Here is a 24,641-nt window from a genome sequence, read left to right as displayed (position 1 = left end):
TTATTTGCCATTTAAAACCAAGATATTTTTACTATTGTCTGTGTGAGAGAAAGAGAAAAAGAGCAAAAGAGAAATCATATCAGGGAGCCAATCTACCCAGATGTAATGAACTTGGAAAAGATCTTTCTTATCTCTGGAACTTCTCATTTAATATGTCTGCACACGCTGGTTTTGTAGAATAGTTTTCATCTGCTATTTTTAATTTTTTTTTTTTTTGCCAAGTGGAAATATTTGCACTTGCAGTAAGTAGTACAAGTAAAGTGAACTTGGGAAGCTGTGGATCTATTGGCAGGACTTATATATTTGATATGTATCTGATGAACAGATGGTCTCTATCAAAAATTCCTCAGGCTCCACAAACCTTGCAGAATTATTTCTGCATATGCAGAACTATCAATTATCACATTCCAAGTAGATCCATTCTGTTACACTTGTGCGAACCTTTGGAGCACATGGACAACAGATCTTAAGAGGACACAAGATCTTAAGACACACAACAGGTGTGTCTCTTAAGGCAATGAGTCTGGTAGCCACACAGTCGCTATGAAAGACTTTGTTTTTAGAGTATGCAATCTCCTACATCTTCCCTCTAGGCCTAATACTTCTGATAATTAAATACTTAAGTTTTGGGGTTTTTTGCTATGTCAATAAGCCTAACCTGATAGATAATTGTTTTATATCACGTTAGAAATACAGTCTCAAGAATTCAGCTACTAGGGCTGAAATTTTGCTTAACATATGAAATCGCTCCAAAATGCAAAACTTTTGCCAAAAGTTTTGTTTTTATTGTAATGCCTTATTTTGTTTATGATACATGTCATTTGAACCTCATATAAGATTACATAATTGAAATCCTTTCCTTTCTCATGTATTTTCCTTTCATTTCTACTATGCCCATGCATGGCTTTATAAAGACCTTATAATTTTAAATTATAAGTAGCAACTTTGTCGTTTTGCCATCCTTTTTGACCTTCTAGTGAATATTTCAACATTTTCTTTCTGTCAAGGGACACTGGTTAAATCCACATTCCCAAAGATCAAAGAGATAGCTTGTTTGCACAGGGTTTGCTTGGAAACAGCATAGGGCATCACAGTGCCTTTGTGAACTGTTCAGAAGACAGGAACTGCTCCACTGGTGTAGGAAAGACATTCTGTGTTGTTCTTGTGAGCCAGTGAAGGCCTCTTGATGATAAGGAAAGCCCTGTATCTCTCCTGAGGAAGACGCTAAGGCTGTCACCACAGAGACATGTTGAAGGAGAGAAAGTTAAGAGATACAGACTCTGGGTGGCTCACAGAATGATGTGGCTGCTTGGTCACCCACTGGGAACTTTATTTCTTTCTTGCAACAAATGGGCACGGAATGTGTATGTTGAGTGAATGTAAGTATCTTGAAAAAGTATAAAAGCAACATTTTGCTATAATAAATCTCTCTTGCACCCTTCTGATGGAGTCGTGGTACTTTGTGCTGTGTCACACTCTATAATGACACACTGGGAAGTGTATTTTATTTGAGTGATAAGCAGAGTCTGTCACCCTGTTCTAAGTTCTTCTAGGCCTTCTGAAGTTTACATTTTTGTAATGGAGTTCTCATGCACTTTTCATGTAAATAATTATTGTTTTGCATTCCTTTCTGGAGGAGGAGAAATTTGATGGACTGTTGGTTTGACCAGTGTCATTGGAGAGGTGGCAATTTTGCCCTCCAATCCAGGGTCACTTTTGGAATTCTATATATATAAAGGTCAAGAAATAAACTCCCATCTTTTTACTTGGAAATTTTCAGAGTGAATGTCGTTCATCTCGTGTCTATTGCGACAAGAGTCCTCATATACTTCTTTTATATGGCTTAAGACTCCTATGCTTACTATAGCCCCACTGAGTGTGTTACATTTTAGACTACTTTGCATGGACTTATGATCTAACAACTTTTCTTCAGTTTTCTACAGAACGTTCCCCTCAATTTATTAAAACTGTCTCTAATCCAACATCTGCTGAAAATCAAAGGAAGGGATAAGTAGTATAACCAGATCCTGAAAGCTTGTGTACATTGCTTTTATCCTGTTAATATAATTAAATCTCTTACCTTCAAACTTTCATCATAGATTTATTCCTGGTGAGAGTAACTAAAGCTTTCAGGGTGATAAATTATGAAAAAAACCACAGCTCATAAACTGAGCTTTTCTGCAAAGCTGCTTACAAATAGGAAGTCAGACTATTCCAAATTAAATTTAATTCCCCATTTTCTATTATGTGATGTACTGGTTATTACTTTAAAGTGAAAGTAATTACAGGAAAGTAGAAATTTTCTCATCTTGTTCTTGCCATTATTTTCCATGAGTGAAAAAAAAAAAAGAACACAAATGAATAACTAAAATGCAGCCTATGAGGTTTGAATTTCAAAATAATAGTTTAACTCTGTTTTGTCTGGGGAAAAAATAGGATTCAATGCATTTTTTTATTCTTCATTCTAATATGACTCTTTTTGGATTTTCAATTTTTTAAAAATTTTCTTTTTAAAGATAAACTCAGAAAAAGTTTTGTTATTAAGCATTTTATTACCCTGACCTTTTTACTACAAACATTTTGGCAGTGATCTCCAACAATGAATTAGAGGAGATAAATCACTCTCCTTGTCATTTCCCACGGTCTGCCAGCTTGGTAAACCAGCTTCTGCAGATGCTCTCCTTGAAATCAAAACAGAGGGACCTGTAGGAAATAAAAAAATTCCAGATATCTCCTGATGCCCAGGAAAGTTCTATGTGCTGTAGTAGAATTCTGTGTGCTTTGATAAGTGCCACTGCGCTAAATCAGGGTGGTGAGCACGTTAACTTTGTAACCTTCCTGAAGTTGATTTCTTCCCCCATAGACTGTCTTTGACACAGCCTATAACACAGACTGTCAAACTACTAAAGTAAAAGACAGCAATATTTATTTTACTGTTAAATAAAATAAATATTTATTTTACTGTCTGTGCCAATCTCAGGTATCTTGGAAATCTCCTGTACAAATTCACATGCTGTATTTTTTACATCAGCTGTGTGCAGGGTTTTTTTTGTGTGAGGGAGTGCATTCGGTGCAGAGCCACATTCTGTCACCCAGACATTTCACATGTGCTTTGAGTGCCTGGGCTTGGTTTCTAGAAACAATTCAGAACAGTTTTGTAGTCTCCTGCAGTTTGAATATCACTACTGTTACATATAACGTATTTGGAGACTGCAGATTTTTTAAAGGAAATTGTTTTCAAAGCAGTATTATTCACATTAAAAACTAAAAGGAAATGCAATCTACATGCATTTGAGGGGGAAGAAACCCCAATCAAACCTAAGCTCTATAACACCACCACCACAAAACAAACAAACAAATAACAAACCTAAACCAAACAAAAAAAAAAAAAATAAAACAAGTCAGCCTTCTCTTACTACTGTGGACGCAAATTTTAATGACAACTTTTAGAGGGCTTTAAAATCTTGTTTGTAGTTTTCTAAGCTTGAAAGCTGTCTCAGACAGGTTAGGCAGAAACAAAGCCTTACCTAAGGATGAGGGCAACAATCCTTAGAACAACAGCATGACTTTTCTTTGAGATAAAAGTGCTTACAGAAGGCTGTGGTTAATTAAGTGTCTTTTTCATTCCGTCCACCTCAGTCCCTAATTCATTCTCAATCCTTTCTCACTAGCAATAGCAGATGGGGTATTTGGGGTAAATATTTTTACATTAGCTATTGCTCCTTGTTTCCATGGGTGTTGGCACAAAAGGCCTTTTGCTGCTCTCAGCAGCCTTCTGAGTCAAGTAGCTGCTCACTTTCTAGTGCCTAAGGCCAGCCCTAAGACATCCTGTTTCCCTCAGTCAGACACTCTTTGCAGAGTCAATAATGTTAAATCAAACAGTGCACTGAGATCATCTGAACTGAGAGGATACCAAAAAAAGAAAAATATCTTGAGGCAGTATATTCTGATCACTGTCACTATCTGAAGCAGTGGATGATCAGACTGAAACTATGAGATGTGCTTTTAAAAGGGAACACACTTTTATAGTTTAGTTTTCTCATTGTCTAATACATAAAACCATTTTCAAGAAAAATGGAAATGTGTTTAAATAACCATCTTTTCATGTATTGATGTCCTTGCCCCATATCAAAGAACACAGAATTCCATTTTTTAAAGGATATAAATGTTATAAAATATACCTGGTTAAATAGCTATAGTAGAGACTATCCTGTGTTCAGTGTCTTCAGGCATCAGACCTACAAGGATTGTTTAAGTTTTCCACAGAGTATTGTTCAGGATCTCTGTGTTTACATGGATTTAATACCCCAAAATGTCTTTTGTACTAACTGCAAGTGCATAATCTCGTAATCTGTAAGTCAGTGTAAAATTATTGAGTATCTTTGCTTTAACTTTTGGTTTTGCCTTGTCTTTTTCCTCTCAGCATACAGTCATTTATTACACCTTAAACTGATTAAACACTTATTAGACCCCAGGTATATTTTTGTCAGGTATATTTTTACCTGGTAATATTCAGGTAATATTTTATATTACCTGAATATTACCAGGTAATATTCATCTACTAAGCATAATATAATTGTCCTGGTTCAGGGCAAATTTGGGAGAGAATCCCCAAAGGGCTCCTCTAGGAAATCGGATTCTATCGCCCCTCTCCCCAACTGGTCCAGGAGAAAATACCTCCTTGGAGAAAAGTGGAAAAAAACTGTTTATTGAACAAGAAAACCTAAACAATATTAAACAATAAAACCCCCTGCTGCTCCAAAAGAGATGACAAACCCAGAAAGTCCCCTCCCCAGATTCCAGTTCAGCTCACTCAGTTCCTTATCAGTCCCTCTGGCACTGGAAATTCCGTGGCCCAGGCCCGGCCCGGTGGCCACTGATGGGAGCTGCTGGTGCTCTTATGGTTGTTCAGTCCAGAGCAGGTGTGAACAGGTCCAAAGAAAGGGGAAAAAAAGGGAAAAAAAACCCCACAGTCCAGGGAACTTCTTTGCCTCAGCTAGCTAAACTAACTAAAAGACAAAAAAAAAAAAAAAGACAGCCCTGTCCTGCTGTCTGTTCATCCCCAGACAATGCAGTCCAGGAGCAGGAATGTGTAGGAGAGAGCTCAGTGTCTGAAAACAAACTGTGCGCCTCCTCTCCCCCTCTCAATCCTTGGAGCAAGTCTTAAAGGTGCAAAACTTACTATTCAGCATAAACTGAACAAGATGATTGGTGATAAAAGCATCATATAGTCAACCTAGGACAACCTTGTCCTTCCCAGCACAAGGATGAAGGGAGCTAATATATAAATTTTTCAATCCTTTAAAAAGATTTTTTTAAATAACACCGAAGTGGTAACTAACATCAGCTGAAAATATCAGAAGACAGGCTGAAAACTACTTTGTGCATGTTCTGATGCACAAAGTAGTTTGTTGAATAATGTTAGCCAAAATGTTATCACCCCAATGCTGTGAAGACTGTGTGCCAGGAAAAGGACTTCTGAAATTCAGAATCTCACCAACATTCAGAACTATAAAATCCATCTGCAACCTAGGTATTGTCTTTTTAACCCACAATACAATCTAGTTTGATCCCACTGAAGGAAAAGAGCAGACCTGGTTTCTCTGCCATGATTCAAGATCATTCTAATTTGAATGTAAGTCAAAGGTAGGACCAGTGGCCCAGTTATTTGGGCACATACTGCGCCTGTCTGTGCACTAAGATGTTCATATGGTATAAAGAAGACAGTATTTGTACACTTGTCTGATAAATAACAATCTTTTAATCTCTCATAAACTATGACCAAAGGCCAAACACTTCTGTTATTGCTTTTGTGTCATCAGAAGTTACATAGTTATGTCTGTGTGCATAGGAATTAGTGTAAGTACAACCAATGGATACTCACCACAACGCTCCCATTGTGAAGAGAGTTAAAAATCCTGTGACACCAAAAACATTTTAATAAATTCTATCTGTATCTGTATCTGTATCTGTATCTGTATCTGTATCTGTATCTATCTGTATCATCTGTGTGATAGCCTTTGGTGGGTCCATTACACAGATGGAAAGACCCAGAATAGAAAGCACAGTGGCTTCACATGCTGCACTGACCCTCCAGTAGTGGAGGAATCCCAGTAACTCTCCTTTAGTGCTTGCTACTACACATCCCACAGCAGGGCAGCACTGCAGCCTCCACTACCGAGAGTTAGCTATGGCATTCTCCGCTTTGCTTGGCTCACTGCAGAGTGAGAAAGGTACTTTATCAAGCAAAGTAACTTCAGCAAACTATGTGAAATTTTTCACAAGGATTAGAAGTCTGATTCATATTCATGCAACAAATCCTGGGATAATGGAATTACATTTAACTGTAAAGAAACTAAATCCTTTACAATGGGAAAACACAAAGGAACCCAAATAGTTTTAATTCTCAATCTACTTCTCAAAGAAAATTAATATTTGAAAATCAGAGGTCTTGTAATTATAGAATTAATAAAATAAGACTCATAATCAGATGCCATTTAGTGTTTCCTATCCAGTATGTTATGGCAAGAAGATCTACTATGTGAGGGGAAGATATGAAGCATATTAAACATGTGTGTGTCGTGGTTTGAGAGGAAGTGAGTTTTTTGGGATGCTATGGTTAAACCAATAGGTGCTAAGATTTGAATATTGGCACCTGGTGTGGCCACTGAGGACATGGATATGCCTCTGAGAACACAGGGGGGTTAAAAGCTGAGAACTCCTGAGGGAAGCTCTCTTGGTTCCATCAGGGAAAGAGGTCAGACCTCGCCTGCCTGGCTCTGAGCTGGGCAGGGGAGGGGAAGCCATGTGGCCTGAGGAGCTGGGCCAGGCCTTGGACAGAGAAGGGAGGTGAAGGCCCCTGCAGGATGGAAGGGTGGAGGAACCCTGAGAGGCTTTGGGCAGCCCCCCCGAGAGAGAGACAGAGAGAGAGAGAGAGACAGAGACACAGAGAGACACTGAGAGAGATTGCTGGTGTCTGTGCCACCTTGAAATTTGATAGCACGGCCAGATGAGAAGGAGAATGGGGGGGTGTGGTGAGAAAGTGCCGGGCAGGGCAGCCGTGGGAGTTCTGGAAAGGCAGAGCCTGATATTTTTAACCCTTTTTTTAGATGATGAAAACCTTACAAATCATGATTCCTCTTGAAGTTGAATGAGAAGAGAGATAAAGATGCAATAAAAGGAAATAGGCTGCAATGAAGTTGAGAAGAATCTTAGGTGGGAGGAGGTGATGGAGTGGCCTTTGGCTGGACTTTTCTTGTATGGCCATGAACAGAACCATTTTTCCTGTGGCACAGAGACTGCATTTAGGGGGAGGCAATGGCTTGGAGCCAAGAGAGTGCAGTGATGTGATGTGAAGGAGTGTGTGAACAGAGATGATGGGTGAGGAGGGTGGTGGTGGTGCCCTCCATCTTCAGGGAAGAAGTTCTGTTCTGAAGAACTGTTCTCTAGACCCCTCGGCCCCAGGGGGTGAAATTTGGGGGGGACAGGTGTCCCGAAAGTGCTTTTGTGAAACTGAGCAAAGCACCCTTTAAAAAGAAAACCCTAGAAGCAGCTCCGGTCCATGCACAGTGGTGAGAGCACTGGGCATGGAAGGAAGATTGTCACAATGGCAAAATGATCTCTGGGTGGTGCCATGTGTGACATGGAAACACAAGAGGTTTCAGCTATGTTTCCTGGGGAAGCCTATGGTACAAGAGGGACTCCTCTCTCCTTGATGAACTGAGAATTGATTATCTAAAGGGTGGTGATGGACTGAGAGTTGATGATCTGATGGGTATTGGAAATTTGGTGTGTGTGTGGGGGGGATGTTTTTGGAAAGTTTTCATTCCGAGTTCTGTGTGTTTCTCTTTATATATGGGTTCTGTGTGTTTCTCTTTTATATTGTAGGTTAATAAAGTGGCTTTTTTCCCTTTTATTCCTAAGCTGGAGCCTGCTTTGCTCTATTTCTGATCACATCTCACAGCAGACAGCAGGGAGGAAGTATTTTCATGGGGGCACTGGCATTGCGCCAGGGTCAAACCATGACAGTGTGGAAGGTTGCACAGATAGGCTCAGGCACAATGCAAATAAGGTAGAAAAGGGAAAAAAAGGGGAAGAAACCAGAGCATTCTGTCATTTACTGTCTCACCTAGCCCAGAATGTGCAACTTACTGTGCTTTTGTCTAGCAATGAAGGATTCTGGTCAAGTTTTAGTTCTCACTTTAGTTCGATCTTTCTTCTCAACTTTTGTATAGGTATACAGAGTAAATATAGAAAAATACATGTATGTGTAAAGTGGAACAACTTTGAATATCAAAATTATGAGAAATCTTTAATAGGTTTTCTTGTTTTACAATTTTGTGACCTTTATATCTTTCTACTTTTTATTCATCTTATAGAGTTTTTTGTAATAAGGGATGTTATGCATCTACTGCAGTATGTGGGCTGACAGCTTGATTTGACTGCATAAGTCCTACAGCTTAGTGTTGAGTGCTGTGAGACAGGAACCCTCTGAAAACTTTTCAAACTCTGAATACTAAAAATGCATTTTACTACATGAGTGGTGCTTTATACCTTCAGGAACAAAATACTTCCAAAACTTTTCTAAAGGTATAAAAAACCTGTCTGCTGTGTTGTAGAGCTATGGTAGGGTGGCATGACAAAGATGGGATCCAGGATATCTCATATGAGAAAATCTTTTTTACTACCATAACTTCCTTAGTCTTACACCATTGTAGTCTTTTGTTACAAGGAACTAATATTTTTACTCTTTGTGGGAAAGCAGAGTAGTTTTGTTCTTTTTTTGACCACGTCTGTGACTTTACAGCTAATGTTTCAAAAACGGAACAGATGCATTCCTTGATGGAGAAAATAACCAAAGAATTTCACCATACACACTTTGTTCTTGCATTTAAGCTCTAAGAGTTGTAAAAACCAAAATTATTAAGGGCATAATAAAAGGATGAATTTTGCTTTCACATATGAAGCTGACAATAGCATGTTATATGTAATTGCATACAATAACCTCATACACAAAAAAGAACAACTTTACAGATGGGAAAATTTCCTTCTTCTGGGTCAGTGATAGCCATAGTGAATGGTCTGTCTGATAGACCCAGTAATTTGGTAACTGCCTTTTTAGAGAAGAGAAATGAAGAAAATACCTTTCTTTCAACATTTTTTCCTCTAAATGTCCATTCTGTGATCATGGTATCATTGAGGGATTATGCAGTAAATTTTAGTCACCGTTGTTGTTACCTGTAGCTTCACTATTTGCATACAATACATAATTGAGGAATAGAGGTAAATTGTCTGAAAAACAAACACTAGCTGCACTATCAGCTATTTCTTTTCACAGCATCACATGCAGAGACATAGTGATTTGGGGGTTCTCCAGACATGCCCCTATGTAGTACATATCAAGATTTTTCACATAAAGCCAGCTACAAAAGAAAAATACATTTGCTTTTAGAAGACACTTGGTGAAATCTTGTTTCCTCCTACATAGATCCATTCCAGGAAATTTATCAGAATTTCATGGATTCATAACCTTTCACTTGGGCGGAAATATGCATTAATGATTTGATACAGTAGATGGGATATGGAATCAAGAAGATGCAATAATAAAGGACACTCAAGCAACAACTATTTACTTGTTCAGACATTGGTTTAGGAAAGCAGGCAAACGGCCTTGTAGGCATCACACTTAAGAATGATTCAGAACATATTAGATCAACTGTCTTGTGCAAAAGTGATTCAGAATGCAATTTAAGTACAGAAACCTTGTGGCTTTTAAAGGGTGGTGCCACAGTAAATCTGCATTCTATTATTATTATTATTTCCACATTACATCTTCTAGGCCTTAGTAATGACTACAGAAACTAATTCCAGGTGGTAAAAAGTTTGTGAAAATGCATACATGTGGCTGCTGCTGGCAGCAACAGCCTTATACCTGTACAGCTAAACCACAGTGCCACACACCAAGTACTTCAACATGATATTAAATTGCTTATGTCTCTAAAAAATGTCAAAAATGAAAACTATCAGGTGAAATGTCAGACTTTGTTTTTGTAAAGACCTGATATGACAAACATCCCCCAAGATCCCATTAAGCTCACCTACTGAATAAAGAATTGCTCTTAATCTTGTCCACTGACACAGCAGAAAAATGCAATTCTCAAAGTGCACAGTGTGCTGCTGCTGCCCTCTTAGGTCAAATAAATATGAATAATTGCATATATGCTGTAGTTTCTCTACATTTTCTCAAAGATCTTCCTATACAAGCTATTAAAAACTGATTATAATAAGAGGCTTGCCTATGTTAGCTGATGCAACAAGAAATCCAGTCTATTACAAGACATATGAAAAGGTAAGGCTTAATTTAAGGATATGAGAGAATAAGAAAAACAGAATTTTTTCAGTAATTGTATTGGAACTTGTAAGACACCAAGGCATAAAGTATGAGAACAAAAATACAGTTAACACTTGAAGAAGTGTTATCAGGGAGAAAAAAGGTTCAGCCCCCACCCATACACTTCAGGATGACATACAACTCAGTAACCTTGATAGGCCATGAGGTGATTGCATGAAAACTGCAGCAAGGATAAGTTATCACTACTTTCCATTCCTTTAACCATTGTCAAGAGACCTGATTAATCTTTGGTCATTTGCTCCTTTCTTTAAGTTTTGTCTAAGACTCAGATATTAGAATTTTGATGGCTGCTGCTAGATGTCCTTTGAAACTGCATTGCATAGAGGTTGGTTTTTTTTTTTTACCTAGACAAATGGTCTCCATTTTCACTTGGCTGTTCACTTCTGTATATTTGAATTGAGTTCAGCAAGACACAACAGGGAAAGCAGAATGGTTAAGTCACTAAGTATAAAAGGATGAGGTCTAATCCTCTTGCTCTCTGTTCAAGAATGTAATATCACAAGGCCACAGAGGCACTTTGAGGTCTAAATCACTGCAATTACTGAACATAAAAAAGCTGTAAGGCCTGCTGCTTTCAATGGTTTCTGATGACTTCTAAGTTGTAGAACAAAAACATAGAATAATATAATAATTTACTTTAGAAAAGACTTCTAAAATAATTAAGTACAATCATTTACCCAGCATTGCCAAATCCACCACTAACCATGTCCCTGAGTAAAGCATTTACACATTCTTTAGATACCTCCAGTGCATGGCAATCTGATAAAGGAATCCAACAAATTCAATACAATATCTAGTGTTACTTTTATCAGAAAGCCCGCATTTTTCTTAAAAAGAAGCAAAACCACATTTTGAATATTATTTACAATATTTTTCTCTTGATTTTCTCAATATACTTATCATCTCTCTTTCATTGTTAGTATTCATTTGGCTTTGATATTTATTTCTGCTTGTCCAGTTAAGGTATCTGGACAACAACTTTTCTACGTATTTATAAAATCCTATGTATTCTGAGAAGATTTATTTATCATAGCGAAGAATTCAACTGCTTTTGGGGTTACATTTTGGGCAGAACAGATTTTCAATGCTTTCTTTGGTACTCTATAGCCCTATGTTTGACAGCTTCACCCCAAATCATTTTCTAAAATATCACCTGTAATTTTCCTTGTGCTGGAAATACTGATTTATACAGAATACTCTGGTATGAAGCGTCTTTTAGAGCTATGCAAATCTTTCATATTCTGCTATTTAAATTTCATAAAAGAAAGAATAGGGTTCACATTACATCCCTCTGATGAAATTTCAGCCTTTCAATTTTACAAGCATCTTCTGATTTAACATAATTTAACAAAGCATTGATTTTATCATTATGCATTTCTTCTGCAATATCTTATGTATATGAGGGCTAAAAACCACTGGTTCAGTATTAATCATAAAGAAAAAGCTCTATTGTATCAGAATCTTGCTCAGAATATGAATCAGATTTCCACAACTGTGTAGCATAAATAACTGCTTTCAATGCATCCAGCTGACACAGCATTGTGGTATGTGTACATTACCAGTCTCTGGTCAAAGTATAGGACAGAGTATTTTTATTACATCATTGGGGTTCCATTCTATCTCCCTTTATTGCAAATAAATTGAACTTAATAGAATAATTGTAGCATAAATCTGAACCATGTTTTATGAATCAGAATCGGGCTTACTCCTACAACAGTATGACACTATCCTTTGCAGATTGTTTCATATAATTTCCTTCAAAAGCTTCAGCTAGTCATTTCTCATGTGCTCCACAGTCTTGCACTTTAGAGCAATCTTCCTTTTTCACTTAACCTATCATATTAGATATTTTTTTCTATTTATCTATACAATGGAAAATCAGCTAGACTATATGCTGTGACTATTTCTTAATAGAGAAATATAATCAGTGCCTACCTGGCGTTTGAATTCACACAAGTGGAGAAGTCCAACTTACTGAACTTAAAATGCCACACAAAGTCATTTCCTGACTTATTGGAATGCATATGGCCGAAAGCAGGCTTTCCTTCTAGTGTTTAATTTTGTGTCTGTGTTTTAAATTTTTGGGGGTGTTTAAATTTTATATTAATCTTCATCATGCATATAGACATACTGAAGTATTCAGCTGTCAGATGAAATAAAATTTTGTGAGCTCTTTGAAGGTTTGTATGCATCACAGACTTATCTAGCCCAAAAATTGCAATGCTTGATATTGACTTTGATATAAAATTTGTGGAGTGTGTTTTAGTCTAGCCATTTTAAGATCTCTCATTTACTGATGCAAATAATTCTAGGCCCAATTTAGACAATAGAAGTATCCCATTAATTTAGAAAAACATCTATTTTGATGTCAAGCAACTGTGTACATCAATTATTTAGGTTCATAAGTTAAACTTGTAAGAAAAAGGTAATTTGAATAATTCTGTCACCATTATCTCTAGGTTAATTTTGAATTTGCTTCTGATCTATCTTTTGTTGTCATGCTTCATTTGCAAGTATTTGTTCTTGCAAAATCTTCTACATCCCTTTGTTAGCTGCCATTATATATCAGTGCTATTTCCCAGCTGGTTTTACTAAAATCCCTGGGGGTTGTTTGGAATTTCTGGTGTCAGATATGCTGAAGCCTGACTGTTAACACACAGCTTAAATGTATTTTAGTGTTCTATTGACAAAAATAGAATTGGAGAAATTGAGAGGGAGGAGGGGTGGTAAGTGCCCTCAGTGTTTTCTTGATTAGTAATAAAAAAATATTTATACACCAGGTATGCATACTTCTGTTTTAACAGCATATACACTAAATACTGTGACTGTTTCTTAACAAGGAAAAAGAAATCAGTGTCTTCCTGGCTTAGATGACACTGTGTCATACATAGGCAGAGACAGCTGACAAATGAATTAAACCCATTAGCATCTGTTCATTCATATTGTTTTACTATTAGTCTATTTCTTGGCACAGTTTTGGTCCATACCAGCTAATATGTTTGAAAGACAGGCAACACAAAACAGGGGGGAGTGGTTGGTAGACAAGTTGTTTATGCTGTGATTCAGAGGGACTAGGAAAGGCTGGAGAAAGGGGCTAGCAGAAAGCTCATAAAATTCAACAAAAGGAAATGAAAAGCCTTGCACCTGGGGAGGAACAACCTCAGGCACAAGAAAACACTGTGGGCTGACCTGTTCTTCACAGGGCTGCTAAGAAAGTGCTAGCAGGCTGTCTTGGAAGAAGTTGACCATGAGCCAGCAAAATATTGTCATGGTGAAAGTGGCCAGCAGTGTGCTGTCAGAGCATCACCAGAAGTGTGAGGGAGATCATCTTTCCTTTCTTTCTACTCAGCAGAGGAGGGCTATGAAGCTGATTAATGAACAGGAGTATGTCTTACAAGGAAAGCCTAAGGGACACAGGACCTTTTGGATAAAAGAAGGCTTGGCAGGAGATCCTATTATTACCCAATGAGAAGGTATAAAGAAGATGGCGTAAGGCTTTTCTCATTGACAAGACAAGAGGCAATAAGCACAATGACATCATGAAATTCCATTTGAAGACAAGAAATCTGCTGTTGTTTTTGTTGCAAGCATCATTAAATTCTGACACAAGCTCCCTTGAGAGGTTTTATAATCTCAGTTCTTGGAGCTATTCAAAACATGACTAGACACTGCCCTGACAAACTTGGTCTTGTTGACCCTGCTTCAGCAGGGTGTTTGGACTAGATAACATCTCATGAAGTCTACTTTCAACAATGTGATTCTGTGAAGTACAGTTTAGGCAAGTATCGGTGACAGAGAGAGATGGAGAGACTTTGAGATGGTCAAATAAATCCAAACTTATTGTGGAGTACAAATGCTTGTATCCTATTTTAGGAAGCCCAGTAATGTTTTACTACAATGATTGGTTAATCATCACATAAGCAAACTTATACATTTTACATCTCTTGCTTGCAGATGTAATTTGATGTAATTCCATGTAATTTTCCTTTTCTGTTAAGTTCATCTGATTTAATCTTCTTGCAATCTTGATTTAATCCTCAAAGTTCTATTTGCTCTTGCCAGGGCATCCTGTTATCAAATCTCTCATGCTAGACAAAGTCTATCATCAGTCTTGTGTGTCCCAATAGGGAAGTATAACAGATCCTCCCAATGGGCTATGTGTATGAAACTGCACTTCATTAGGCTCTTTCACCTTTCTGTAGTCCTTTACCAGAATGCATTTGCTATTTCCGATACATCCCTATGTATGGGAATGTAACATCCAAGGTCAGGAAATTAATGCAATAAAATGATCAACCTGGAGGGCAGTAGTGCAGTAAAAAGCATTTATCACTAATGAATGCCTTAGCCTCTCTCCAGAATCCCTGGAAAACTGCTTGGCAGAAAAGGATCTGGAGGTGCCTGGACTTGAACCAGCAGTATGCCCAGGTTTCCAAGAAGACCAAGGGTATTGTGGCTTGAAATGTTGTGTCCAGCAGTATTTCTTTTCAGCAGGAAAATTATAAATAAAATAAAATAAAATAAAATAAAATAAAATAAAATAAAATAAAATAAAATAAAATAAATAAAATAAAATAAAATAAAAAATAAAAGGCATTTCTGTCCAGCAGGACCAGGGTGATGACGATCCCTTTTACTCAGCTGGTGAAGCCATACCTCGAATTCCATATTCAGTTTTGGGCCTCTCATGACACAAAGGACATTGAGGTGCTGGAAAGAGTCCAGGGAATGGCAATGTAGCTGGTGAAGGGAGCGCAAGTCTGATGAGGAGCACCTGAGGGTGTTTTGCCTGGAACAAAGGTGGTTCATGCAGGACCTTGTCACACTCCACAACTGTCTGAGAGCAGGTTGTAGCCAGGGAGTCAGTCTCTTCTCCAAGGTAACAGGTTATGGGACAATAGGAAATGGTCTCAGATTGTGTTCTTCACGGAAAGGGTTGTCAAGCACAAACAGGCTCACCATTACCAGGGATATTTCAAAGACAAGCAGATGTGGCTCTGAGGAACATGGTTTAGTGGCAGACTGGACAATGTTGGGTCAGATTCAGTCTTAAAGGTCTTTTAAAACTAAAACAATTCTATGATTTAGTGATTCAATATTGGGGCTTTTTGTTGTTTGATTTTGTTGGGTTTTTTTTTTCAACCTGCTTTCGGTTGTTGTAATTTACAATATATAATGACATTATTGCTGCGGTTGGGTAACAAAGAAACTTTCAGAGTGTAAAAATCTTTCTTACTATCTTCACATCAGTCTGTGGGACATGACTGGATGCATCCCATAGTCCTGAGATTATTGGCTGTTGTTGCCAAGCCACTTTCCATGGTATTTGAAAAATCTTGGCAGTCAGGTGAAGTCCCAGGAAAAGAGAAACATTTGTACCCATTATAAAAAGGGTAGAAAAGAGGAACTTGGGAACTATGATCTGTCTGTCTCTGTGCCTGGGAAGATCATAAACAGAATCTCCTAGAAACTCTACTAAGGCACACAGAGGATGAGAAGGCAATTCCAGACAACCAGTATGAGGCCAAGTCCTGCCTCAGCAACCTTGTTGACTTCTATCAGAGGGTCACTCTACCAGTGGACAAGGGAAAGGCTACAGATGTCATTTATCTGGACTTCTGTAAGGCCTTTGACATAGCCCCCCACAACACCCTTCTTTGTGCATTGGAGAGATATGGATTTGAAGAGTTGATTGTTGGATGGATAAGAAAGGGTTGGATGATCTCATCTATGACTCAGAATCCTGGGGGACACCACCTGACAAGCGGTGTCTATCAGGAACAACTGTAATTTAATATCTTCATGAATGACACAGATTAAGAGATTGAGTGCACTCTCAGCAAGTTTGTAGATGACACCAAGCTGAGTGGTGCAGTTGACACTCCTGAGGGATGGGATGTCATCCAGAGGGACCTGGACAAGCTTGAGCAGTGACCAATGGGAATCTCATGAGGTTTAAAAAGGCCAGGGCAATCCCTGGTGCCAGCCCAGGCTGGGCATGAGCAGATGGAGAGCAGCCCTGCCCAGAAGGACTTGGGGGTGCTGTGGGTGAGAGCTGGACATGAGCCAGCCATGGGCACTCCCAGCCCAGAGAGCCAAGTGTGCCCTGGGCTGCACCCAGAGCCCCGTGGGCAGCAGGGCAGGGAGGGGATTCTGCCCCTCTGCCCCTCTCTGCTGAGACCCCACCTGCAGAGCTGCCTCCAGCCCTGGGGTCCCAGCACAGGAAGGACATGGAGCTGCTGGAGAGAGTCCAGAGGAGGCACCAAGGTAATCAGAGGGGTGGAGCACCTCTGTGGGGAAAGGCTGGGAGAATTGGGATTGTTCAGCCTGAAGAAGAGAAAGATTAGGTGTCATGACCCATAGAAAAATTATAAAGAAAGGCCTCATAAAATCAGGCCTGCTCTGTTAAATCAGTGGCTGGCCTGTCATTTCTTCTAACTGCAGCTAGTACTTTGCAAGTTTCCATGTGAAAACAATCCTGGTATGAAAGATTTATTAACACAACAACATATTCCTGGGTGAAAAACAACTAGCACCTGTATAAACATGAAATTTGTCCCATGAGAATTAGTGAAGAAACATATAAATAATTTAAGAATAGAGAGTTTTGATGGACAAGTAAAATACCTTTTACTAACCAATAGAGTAAGTGACAAGAAAGCTATTAACCAATTAAAATTGTATATGAAGTCTGTAAAAACTGTATAAAATTAATTGTGTGAATAAAGAATTGGCTTTTCTTACATGAAGAAAATGCAGTCTTGCATGTTTTATTCCAACAGTTAGGGTGACCTAATTGTGACCTTCTAGTACCTGAAGGGGACTCACATTAAAGATGAGAGGGACTATTTGCAAGGGCATGGACTGACATGACAAGGGGGAATGGCTTCAAACTGAAATGGGGTAGGTTTAAATTAGCTATTAGGAAGAAATTCCTTACCATGAGTGTGGTGAGACATTGGAATAGATTGTCCAGAGAAGCTGTGGAAATCCACTCTTGGGAAGTTTTCAAGGCCAAGTTGGATGGAACTCTGAGCATTCTGATCTAGTGGAAGATGTCTCTGCTGCAAGGAATGGGGTTGGAACTAGATAATTGTTAAAGATCCTTACAATCCAAATAATTATATGATTTCTGGCTTTGGATAAAGACAGAAAAGGATAATTGGGCTATTCTCAAGCATTACAGATTGTTTTTAAATACAGCAAAAGTAGGAAACTAATCTTTATATGTTTTTTCTAAGAATCATCATTTTGAATTCCATATTATAATTTTAAATCCCAATGGTAAGTAATTCAGAAACCACTTCCTGTGTCCAGCGGCTATATGATGCAGTATCACTGAAACCCTCTTGAACTGTTTGGGGATAGATGCAGATGTACACCACTGTTCACAAGTTTGGGACAGAGTCTCTTTTTTTTTGTTTCCTTTGTTGTGCTCAGGGCATGCAGATAATGTTCTGGATTGTGTTCATCTTAACCTATGGGAGAAAAAATTAGAATCCATTCAGAAAGCAGTAAAGGGATTCTGTTTTCATTTTAGAATTTTTTTTTCATTGTCAATAATAGGAATGAGACATGATTGAATGATAAGTAAGTAACTTAGACTTGGAGCATTTTTGGCCATGAGTACAAAACTCAATTAACTAGAAAACAAAGTAAGTCAAGAAATCTAAAAATTCTACATATACTGTACTTGAAAATCTCTAGACAATAAACACCTCTTGAGTCTTGACGGAATGAATTTTAGCTCATCTAGCATGTTCACTCCTGAAATAAATATATATGCATTTATTATGTTTTTCTGCAACATATGAAGCAATAAAAAAATATGGGCATTAAGAGCTAGGCTAGGTAGTATTTATTCCAATTTTTTATTTAACTAATAACTAACAATTTAATAGTTGTTATTATTATAACTAACCTTTTACTTTTGGAATACAGAGGAAATCAAAGAAAACTAGAAACTAGTTTCTAGTTTCTAGAAACTAGAAATCAAAGAAAACTAGATGAGGTTTTCAAAGTATTTCCTTGATATGAATGTTTATTTGCTCTGTTTTGTTCTTATTTACTTAAATGACATTAATTTTTCTCTGTTATGTTTTGGTTTTTTTTTTTCTTTTATAAGTGTTCATGCAGCTAAATTTGAAAGAATTTAAGTATATTCTATTTCTTGGTTTAGATTTATTCAGATGTGCAGTTCTGTAGTGTTATTCTTTACTGCATTTCTTATCTGAATCCTGCAGCTTTTTATTTGTTTGGCACTCTCATTCTTCTATATTTTTTTAATCCATCTTATTCTTTAACTAAGAAACATGCAAGATAAAACTTCCTTGAAAAACAATTTGCAGTAATACACAGTAAAACATTACTTTGTTTTTCAGCACCTTTTTTCTTTATTATATTCATAAATTCTCAATTTTTAACCCACACTCTGAAGAACATACATTTTCTTTTTAAACTTAATCATAGGACACCACACAGGTAATTAGCATATTACTTGAAATAGCAAGTTATATGGGATTATATCAGTGTCAGTCCTCAATAGTGTTAATTTACTACTGTGACACTAAGAATCCCTGGTGCTTCACATCCTAAGAGTTTCCCCTTTTCTCTAATAGTTAACACATGCCATGAGGAACTGCACTTAAGATTTATGAAATCAAGCTGGTATCAACAAATAAACCTTTCTGACTTTTTAATTTTACAGGAATTAAAGAGATATCTTTTATGCTGTCTCCAATAGTAACTAGGATTTCTTTAGTTTTAAGGCAGATATTTTTCAGCCAAATCACTTCAGTGGTGATAAAAAGTTACCTGCTTTTCTCATACAACCATTGGAAATTTTCTTTATGCTGGACTAGGAGAAGTCCATTCTCTTTAAGGATTTATGGTGAGACCCAGCAAAAACATACTAAGAGAGCAAAATACTTGTGATTTTTATTTTTCTTTAGAGGACCTCAAATACGTTAAGCATTTTTCTAGCACAGAAACAAACACAAAATCTGGTGTTTTTTCTGGAGAATTGCTTTCAAACCTGAAAAAAATTATAATCTAAATTATGTACAGATGTTGCAGCACTGTGAGATATGTTATCTCAATACAACAGAACTGCTATATTGTATAGACTATCTAAATATAATAGAATTGGTATTTTCTGAGCACTGGTCCATCCTTCAGTCCCTTTTTAGAAAGGGACTGCATAAATCAGGCAATAAAACAGGGACACAGCTATTTATGACACCCTACAGAACAGACAATAATTAGAGGGTAATCACTATTACTTTTTCTCCTAATTTTTCTACTCCTCCTGAAGTTTTCAATGTATTTTCCATTACTGTTTACCTTAAAGGCTTGTTGATTTGTTATACATTTATTAATGGATGCTAATTGAATTGATCTCAATGCCTTGTTTATTATCAGCTTCTGGTGAACAGATTATTCTAAGGTGATATAACTAAAATGAATTGTGGTCTCAAAGGCAGAATCAATATACATAGCAAAGTATAAAGAAACATTTCTGCTTTGAAGTACATTGCAGTTAAGAAATATTTGCTTAGAAGGCACAGATAAAGAAGAGGAATTGGTCACTTAAAAAGATATGGTGTGAATAGGAGCTATGACAGATAAATAAATAACAAGAGGAGATACCACAGACAGATTTAATTGGAAATAGGCTTCTATCCTTCCCTGTCTGCAGTACTGGATCTGTATAGGTTCAAAGAGTCATAAACAGGGAAGATGAGATACTTCCTTGCTCTTTTTGTAGCTTTGCAATTTCTTAGCAAAACCAATAGAGTAAGAAATAAAAACTGCAAATCTGCACTTTACATGGAAAAAAAACCCCTCTTGTATATGTCCTGGTTTCAGCTGTGATGGAGTTGGTTCTCTTCCCAGTTGCTTGTCCAGTGCTCTGCTTTGTACTCAGTGTAGAACCATGCTGAGAAAACACTGATGTTTTGGCTTTTGCAAAGCAGTGTTTTCTGAGTCAGGGACTTGACAGTGTCTCATGCTCTGCCTGCAAGGGCCTGCACAAGAACATGGGAGGAATCACAGCCGGGACAGGTGACCTGAGTGAGCCAAAGGGATATTTCAACACCATAAAATGGCATGACCAGCATATAAACTGGTTTATCTGGTAAACCATAGCAGCTAGTAGGGAGAGGTTGAGTCCAGCTCAGACACTTGCTGGGCAATGGTCAAATGGTCTAATGGTGGTGAGTAACTTCATTGTGCATTTCTCTGGGTTTTATTCATCTGTCTATCACTATTATCAATATTATCTTTTACTTATTATGTCTAGTTTCAATTATCACACTATCCTTATCTCAACCCATGAGTTTTATTTATGTTTCTCAATCTCCTTCCCACCTCACCAAGGGAACCCTTGAAGGGGAGTCACTGAGCAGCTGCCTGGTACCTAAGTTGCTGGCTGGGATTAAAGCATGACAATGTGAAAAAATGCATAAAGATTATGTGTTAAATGATATCCAATAGAAATGCATGAGCTCCTCTGTCATTCTGATTTGCTGTATCATTGTTGGTATCTGTCTCCTGCAGGTACTTGTAATTGCAAGTTTCCATTCCTCAGCATTGTCTGTCCTCCTTTTCATGTATTTCCTGTGGGTTCCCCACAGACTGCACTTGAAACCAGAAACTCTAACGCCTTCTCAGCTATGCAGTTTATATTATAAGCAAAATCTTTGAAAACTGAACACTGAATAAATTGTCTGGAGGCTTTGTTGTCTGGTGACAACTGAGAAGAGACTACAGTCAGACAACATGGCATATTCATTTGCACTATATAAATTACGGTCATTTTACAATTATAGCAACTTGATTGATATCATACTAGAAATATAGTTATATATCTTTGCTAGGTAGACCATATTGACAAGTTCTAGGACTGAATGGTGAAAACAATTCTGCTCCTGTGCCAGAGAAGGCCAGGGTAATAAAAGCAAGTCCTTCTTTGGAGATTTGTAACTAAAATGGAAAAGAAAATAATATATTTTCTGGGCAGTAATAGAATGCTTTCTAATAACACTCAGAGTGAAATATTGCCAAGTCTTAAGGAGTAAGGGAAATGATACATCTGTATTAATAGGAAAATATTATTTTTCCACCAATAAAAGGAATGATAGAATGTTTTTTACTGTTACCAGAAAATTTATACTGACACATATACCCACATAACTCATTGCATGACAAAGACCATTGCATTGTCTTGTCAAAGAAAATCATTGTTTTAATTTAGGATGAATTGTACTTTAGTAGCTGTTACAGACTTCACAGATCACAGATCTGAGTAAGAAACTGATTATTAAAAAACCAACTAAGATATTACTTTAACAACTACCTGATTAGAACAACTTAGCCCTTTATCAGGGTTGCTGGCATCTTGAGGAAGTCATTCTTCTTAACCGACTAATTTTACGAAAATAACATACCTTCCACAATATCAAGATTTTAAGTTTAAATATAATTCAAGGTATCTACGTTGTTTTAGCATACTGAGGGGAAAAATTTAATTCTGTCATCCTGTGCTCTCAAAAAATTGTTCTAGAAAATTATGGTCCTTGTGGAGATATTTTAATCTCTCATTTTATTTGAATCATACAAAGCATGTCATTATTAGAAAAAAATCCTCAAGGGGTCTTACTTTATTAAGTAGAAAAGGGCTGAGACCTAACATATCATGACATGATATGGAAAAAAGGAACTTTCTTAATTTCTTTCACCGAAGTTAAAGTGTGGTGTGAAATCTTTTCCACAGTTACTAAGAAGATTTTTCAAATACAATAATGTCAAAAGGCAGTGTAGAAATAACATAGGCCTGTTGCAGATGAGGATGGTCACCTCCCAAAAATGGGACATGGACAAGGCAGAGATTTTTAATGTATTTTTGGCCTCTGTCTTCAAGACAGATGGTGGACTAAGGGGTACTTAGTGCACTGAACTGGAGGACCATGGCTGTGAGAATAATCAGCTCCCAGTTGACCTCGAACTCGTGCGGGATCTGCTGTTGCAGCCCAATCCCTACAGATCCATGGGGCCTGGTTGGATTCATCCAAACATCCTCAAATAGCTGGCTGTTTTTATTATCCCTGAATAACAGGGAAAGTTTCTTCACCCAGCTGGCTGTTTTTATTACATGTCTTGATAATTTTTGAGCAGAATCTGGAGAGGTTCCAGGTAGCTGGAACCTGGTGAGCATTGTCCTGGCTTTCAAGAAGGGCAAGAAGGAGGACCCTGAAAACTACAGGCCTGTCAGTCTGTTGCTGTTTAGGAATAGTACTCCCCAGTTCAGTGGCCCCATTGAGACTCCTAAACCACACATTGCTCTCCCAGTCCCCCTTCTCCTTCCTATTGCCCTTCCCCTTCTTCCTTCTGCTCTGGCAAGATAGAGTTGAGAATCTGCAGCACAAAAGGTGATGATGATGGGTTAAGGTAACAATGGATTACTAGAAATGGCAATGAGACAAGAAAACCAACAGTAACAGCAACAATGCCAAAAGTATGCAAAGGAGAGAGTGATTCATATGCCTAAATGCTCACTGCAGGCTGTGGCACACTGAATGATGACAGATAGCGTTCTCCCTCCAGTACATTTGGGGATTTTTACAACTGGAAGTCACACCCTTCTTCTCCAAAGCCAAAAAGTTCCTCCACCTCTACCTCCCCACAATGACATTAGGTGGTATAGAATAACATCCCATCCTGGCCACAGTCCCTGACACCCTCAGTCACACCCCCCTCACAGCTACTGCAAGAAATTAACTGTGTTCTGGCCAAAACCAGGACACAATCTCTTTTCTGTTCCCAGTAAAATCATGAAAAAGATTGTTCTGGGATGTACTGAGAAACACCTGGAGGACAACATAGTCATCAGTCACAGCCAGCACAGCTTCATGAGGGCAAAAGTTCTGCTTATCAAACCTAATTTCCTCCTACAGCCGGGTAAAAGTTGATCAAGGGAAGTCAGCTGATATAATCTTTCTGGATTTTGCCAAAGCCTTCCAGACTGTGTCTCCCAGGATGCTTCTGGACAATCTATATAACAGTCTTACATGACGGCTGAGCAACTGGTTCACAGGTTGACACACAGGTTGGGCATAAAGAGTTATAGTGAATGGGGTGACATCTGACCTGTCACTGGTGGGGTTCCACAGGGCTTCATCCTCAGACCTGTGCTCTTCAGCATCTTTGTTAATTACCTGGAGAGAGGACTTGAAGGAACACTTAGTGTGACAAGAAGACTAAATTGGGAGGAGCTGTCAGCGTGCTGGAGGACAGGGAGGCCCTGCAGAGAGACCTTGGCAAATTAGAGAGATGAGCAATGAACAACTGTATGGATATTAAAATGGGCAAGTGACAGATTCTGTGCCTGGGATGGGGCAATCCTCAGTGCACAGACTGGGGAATGAGATGCTGGAGAGCAGCACCACAGAAAGAGACCAGGGAGTCCTGGTCCCTGGCAAGTTGAATTTGAGTCAGGCGTGCCGCCCTGGCAGCCAGGAGGGCCAGCCCTGTCCTGGGGGGCATCAGGCACAGCATTGCCAGCCAGGCAATGGAGGGGATTGTCCCACTCTGCTCTGCACTGCGGCACCCTCACCTTGAGTGCTGGGGGCAGTTTTGGGCACCACAACATAAAAGAAATCTAAAGCTTTTAGAGATCATCCAGAGGATGGCCATGAGGGTGGTGAAGGGTCTAGAGAGGAAGCCAAACAAGGAGAGGCTGAAGTCACATGCTCTGTTCTGCCTGAAGAAGAGGAGACTGAGGACAGACCTCATTGGACTGTACAGCTTTCTCATGATTGAAAGTGGAGGATCAGGAACTGATTTCTTCTCTGTAGTGGCCACTGACAGGATCTGAGGAAATGGCCTGAAGTTATGTCAGGAGAGGCTGAGGCTGAATATCAGGGAAAGTTTCTTCACCCAATGGGTGTTTGGGCACTGGAACAGGCTCCTCAGGGCAGTGGTCACAGCACAAAGCCAGTCTGAGTTCAAGAAGTGTTTGGACAATGCTTTCTGGCATGTAGTATGATTCTTGGGGCTGTGCTGTTCCATACCAGGAGATGACTCATTGATCTGACAGATCCCTTCCAAATTAACATATTCTATGATTTTATGATTCTATGATTCTATGATCTAGTCCAACCTTTCTTCACAAAAGAAAGAAAAAAACTAAATATATTTATAATGTAATAGCACTCCTTTTTTTTTTTTTTCA

This window comes from Serinus canaria, chromosome Z (assembly GCF_022539315.1).
Source record: "Serinus canaria isolate serCan28SL12 chromosome Z, serCan2020, whole genome shotgun sequence".
Taxonomy (NCBI): domain Eukaryota; kingdom Metazoa; phylum Chordata; class Aves; order Passeriformes; family Fringillidae; genus Serinus; species Serinus canaria.
Note: the sequence above shows the minus strand (reverse complement) of the source record.